Raw genomic sequence first — 5630 nt, 5'->3', positions numbered from 1 at the left:
GAGGGCGGGGTAGAAGTGAAATAAAATAAATAAATAAATAAAATAAAGCGTGGAGATGCTAAATTTTTCTTAAGGGCTGTGATTATGTGTGTTATAGCTTTGGAATTACTCTCTGTTCAGTCAGATAAGCAGGTTTTGTCATCAGAAGCAATGATTGGCGGGCACTCCTCATGTTTGAAAGAAAATGTATAAGAGTAACAACTATGTTTTAAGCATTGTAAAACCTCCATTCTTGGGTTTTTAGTTAGGTTTTCTATACTTTCTCCTATAGATTGTAGACTCTCCCTCCCCAATTTCTGTTGTAGTTTTATAGAAATGCAAATAAAAAATTCCCCCTCGTTTTTTTTTTTTAAAGTCCCTCCCCTCCCCAAACCCCGCCTTCCTTGGTCTCCACCCCCAAAATCTCCAGGTATTTCTCAACCCTGAGCTGGCAACCCTAATGGTCCATGGGATGGGGGGGGGAACACAAAATCCTCTCAAGTGACAAAAAATACCTCTCCACGCACAGAAGGACAGATTTGGGTCCAATCCTTAGCATTTACTGTTTCTACATAGATATTTCATGTGCATACTTGGATAAAGTTTTATTTATTTATTTATTTATTTATTTTTCAGATTTATACCCCGCCCTCCCCCGTAGGGCTCAGGGCGGTTTTTGAAGAGAATCATGACTGTATCTCACAAAGATAAATCTATCATACCTTTGTAGTAATTTGAAGAGCTTTTCTGTTTAACACCACCACCCACCCACTTTAACACTACCCACCAGCTCAGCTGTGGAATCAGAAACTGGATTAGCGAATAAATAGATTTATGAATCGGGACTTAGCAATTGCACCATAAGTGAAGGCTTATAAATGAAAAAAGCTTTATAAGCTTTTCAATTAGCCTGTTAGAAGAGCTATGTTTTGAGACAGCATATTTGAAAATGTAAGATAAGCTCAATAAAGTAGAAGAACAAAGTAATGTTTTTGTTGCATAAACCGTTACAAAACCGACAGTTATAAAAACAGTTAATTTTAAATCCTTGAGTTTTTAAGATGTCAGATAACCCTTTCTTGTTTTTGTTAAAACAAGCTAATAGTAGTACTGCTCTGGGATGACATTTAGACTTCTCAATTCTTTTCCCTTTTTTGCTGTTTTCTGTCCTTGTTAGTGCTTATGTTTATGGTTTTTACGGAATGATAAACTAGTTTAATTATGAGTAGGATATTATGTGTTATATGCCTGTCTTTATAGAAACATACAGCTGAGGAAATCTATCACAAGCTCCTTAGTGGAGAACCAGAATGGGAAAAACAAGTTAAAAAAAATAGAATGAGCAGGCTGAGAAAGTACAGAAGTTGGGTAGTAAAATCAAATTAACTGGAAACAACATCGTCTACAGAACCAGGAACAGCTTGTAAATCTAGCCAGAGGCAGTATTTCTCAGACCACCGACTGGAAATGTTACAAAATAAATATCAACCACATTAAAAGAGAGCAACTTATCCATCAGTTTAAGAATACACTGAAAGAGCTTCTTACGTTGATAGAGTTAGTGTTAAAACTGGTAAATAACAGGAATGTCTTATAGCAGTATGAAAAGGCCACTCCAATTCCTACCCGAAATACCCATTAAAAGTAAAAGCAATATAACCATACTATCTGATATAATGATATCTAATATAATAGCACATAATTTTCATTAAAAGTTTTACACAGCCAACGGCAAAAATCCTCCCCCCTTTAACCTTAGTACTCTGATGGTCAGCTGGCAGCCTGGAGGCTAAATCTTGTCAGTCATCCAGTTCCCAGTTGCTCCCCAGGCACTGTTAGGAAGTCTGGCACCTTTCAGGCTGCTTTCTAAACTGGACAACATTTGTCATTTGTTGTCATTTGCCTGCTCATGTCATTTTGCATCTGAAATCACTCCCCTTTCCAATATCTGAGACAGATAGAATCACATTCTAGTTGTATCTGAAGAAGTGAGCAGTAACTCACGAAAGCTCATACCCTACCACAAATTTTGTTAGTCTTTAATGTACTACTGGACTCTTAATCTTTTCTGCTGCTACAATTTGGTTTATGTTTGCTGGTCTTTTGTGATTTAGCGGCTTCTAAATCTGAATTTTCAAAAAAAGCCAGTTTAACTCAGCAAATACCATGTAGTTTCAGATGTTACTCTGGAACCATTTGTTTGTACACTGCCTTAAATAGTAGAAGGTGTGGGATAGAAATGTCTTAAATAAAAAGATAGGACATATAAATGATTACTAGACAAGTATCTTGAGATTTCAACTAAGCATTGGTTTTCAAACGCAAGTAGGTACAATACATCAGCGGTGTCAAGACTGTGACTGAATTTGAATTTGGTGCATAATAAAGAGCATCTAACATATGTCTTACTTCACAGAGGAACATGTCCATAGTTGCTGAGCGTCATGGAAAAAAAAGTACAGCTACACTAATTTTTGAGAGATCCTTTCAAGCACAGTGCTGACTGAAGACTTTGGGTTATAATTAATAGTGAAGAAGCAATCCCAGAATATTGTGACCTTAAACTATTTCTATAATGATGTGTTCAGTAGTTACCAATTGCAAGTTCTATGTCACTGAAAAAGACAATGATACAGACACACTTCAGCCAAAGACACTTCTTCTTCACCCAAAGAGTGATTGTCACATGGAATTCACTGCCACAGGAGGTGGTGGCAGCTACAAGCATGGACAGCTTCAAGAGGGAATTAGATATGCATATGGAGCAGAGGTCCATCAGTGGCTATTAGCCACAAGGTATAGATATGAACTCTCAGTCTGGGGCAAGTGATGCACTGTATTCTTGGTCCTTGGGGGGCAGCAGTGGGAGGGCTTCTAGTGTCCTGGCCCCACTGGTGGACCTCCTGATGGCTCCTGGTATTTTTGGCCACTGTGTGACAGAGTGTTGGACTAGATGGGCCATTGGCCTGATTCAACATTGGCATCTCTTATGTTCTTATGTTCACACACACACACACTTTGTATAACCTTAATACAGAAGGTCATGAAATATTTAGTAAAGGTAGTATGTGAACAGACATGGGGGACAGTTAAAACTGCCATAACGCAATCTGAGGATCCACGCTATACTTTTGGATTCCCAGATGCAGATGGCATCTCCTCTTTGTTCCTCTACAATCCTGTTATCAGATGGGAGAGAGATGCACTTAATTGGACATGCCAGATAAATGGGAAGTGCCATGTCTCAAGATTCAAAACGGAATTAAAAAGACAGCCATAGAGTTCCAGAATGCAGCCTGGCAATCCTAGGTGTTGCACTGACCATCAGTAGAAAACTAAATGCCGAGGGATGTTACTATTGTGCATGAATGGCAGATGCCAGAATGACTGTGGTTTTGATTTCATTTTGCAGAGGTACTGATTGGGAACTGGGCCCACATGTTCACAATTTACAGATTACATTCTATTTCGTATGTAGATGTCTAAGCGTTTTCCACTTTTTGTGGCGTCTGCCATCCAGAACAAGCTTCTAGGAGTCACTACTAAAATAAAAAAATAGTTCTCAAGGAAAACTTAAAGTAAAATAATAACCTGAAGAAAATATGCAATAGCTTGATCATTACACAAAAAAGGGGAGGAGGGAGCAAAACAAGAAATTTTACGAGGAATTTGATCTTTGCTGCCAGGGAGAAAGGGCAATTATTTAGTTATACCCCCTTACCTTCCTTCACAGAGATAGTTGGGGCTATTTGAAGCCATCCAAAGCCATCTCCAATGCAAAGGCAAAGAAGAACATTGACTGCCCTGTCCTGTATGACATTCACTATTTCTAAATTGATAAGTGGAGAAAGCATGGCTGTTTCAAGCTTCTCCTCTATAGCAAATAAGACAGCAACAACTAAGCTGTCATTTTTACAATATTTGCCATCAAATAAAACTGTTAAGAGAGACTAAATTGATTTAAAACAGGAGGCTTCAAAAGCAATAAACTGGTTTTACAACATGTAATTATGTAATCTTAATACATAACATAAACTGCATTCATTCATAAAGTACATGCTGATATTTAAGAATACCTGCTACTTCCACAGCGGAGTCACTCTTGCTTTTATTACCATTATTTAAGATTCATTACACTGAAACCTACTAATATTTGGAAGCGGTGTTGTGAATAAAATGGCACACACACACCCCAGCTCTTAAAAACGTAAGCAATACATGCATGATATGAAAACAAAAGAACAAAAAACAATTTTTCTAACTATGATGCAGAGTATTCGTGAGACTTATAAACTACCTCTTCAAGCTACATCCTTCTGTATTCAAAATATATTACGTTTTTGAACTGATGTGTTATTATCTTTGGACAACTTTCATACCAGGAGATGATCCTTGTAAGCATAATTTCAAAAATGAAAAGCTTACAAACAAGATGTACTTCATTGTTTTGCTACGTATATTAGTACCTGGTAATAAGAATAATTTCCACATAATGCACTTCATCTGCCAGGTACTTGCAACTTGCGGCTCCCATAACAAATGTACATAAAACCAATTTGCATGTTTCTATTAAGCAGTAATTATGCATGTGAATTAGCATTGTGGGATAATGGATCTGGAGGGAACAACAAGTGCATATTTGGGGGGTTATTTTTTGTGCAACTTTCCTTTAATTCTATTGGGGGGTAATTTTTACTAGTCAGTCAGTCAGTCAGCCTTTATTGGCATAAAACAGTACCTTAAAAGAGGATTACTATAAGAAAATTATATAAAACCATATAAGACCATACATATAAAACCAAGTATTTTGCAAACTACATAGTACTGCATAATGTTACATAAAACATTTTGTTACAAATTGCTCATTTTGATAGTTTTTCCTGACGTAGCTTTATAGCTGATTATAAAAACATGGCTACCTTCACTGATATTTCAGTAGCGGAGTCTTTCAGAAGACGGTGCATTTTTAAAGCATCAGGAAGGTCCGTCATGTTGCCTAAAATAGGGTTTAAATATCTAAAACGTATATCTACATAAAATTGGCAGTGCAATCCAGAGTTACAATGGCAAAGTCTAGATGTATATGCTATCTCTCCCTTATAATAAAGCAGTAGTGGGGACCAACGTTCTAAAATGCCTGCCTTTAGTGTTTGGCCGGAAGAACTGCCACTCAGAAGACACTGGCTGGGTTGACTGGCTGCTTTGTGCAGTCCCGCCCAGCGTTCCAAGGTCATTTGCATATGGAAGCTGATTGGACTTCACTCCATTCCACACCTCAAACTCCCCCCCCCCGCAAGGCAGTCGGAATTTTCAGTTGCATATGGGAACTACTGTATTCTGAGGTAACATATGTCCTCACTCACAACACATCACTTCCCCTTTAAAAGAAACAAACCCAATAACACAATCACGCCACACCACAAAGAAGACAGATCACACCACAAGCAGAATACCACAAGGCAAAAAATGATAGGAAAAGGTGCCAGCAGTCCCCCCATTACTGCCACAGATGGTGTGCAGGTCCCAGGTTCATGTTTTAAAAACTGCCTGGGGGACTATGGCCCATTCACACACTTTCAACCTTAACATCCCTCATAGGGTAGTTGTGCGGATCATACGGGGGAGAGGAGAATGATGTCAGCTGCTTTGGT

At 38.2% G+C, this 5630-nt stretch overlaps 1 protein-coding gene across 1 annotated transcript in view; it reads right to left on the bottom strand.

Annotated features, from left to right (window-relative positions):
- Positions 1–5630, bottom strand: part of TENM3 (teneurin transmembrane protein 3) — a 477022-nt gene that overhangs the window by 193744 nt on the left and 277648 nt on the right. The window lies entirely within an intron of this gene.

Source organism: Gekko japonicus, unplaced genomic scaffold (assembly GCF_001447785.1).
Source record: "Gekko japonicus isolate JY-2015 unplaced genomic scaffold, Gekko_japonicus_V1.1 scaffold185, whole genome shotgun sequence".
NCBI lineage: Eukaryota > Metazoa > Chordata > Lepidosauria > Squamata > Gekkonidae > Gekko > Gekko japonicus.
This window is presented reverse-complemented; position numbering and strand designations above follow the sequence as displayed.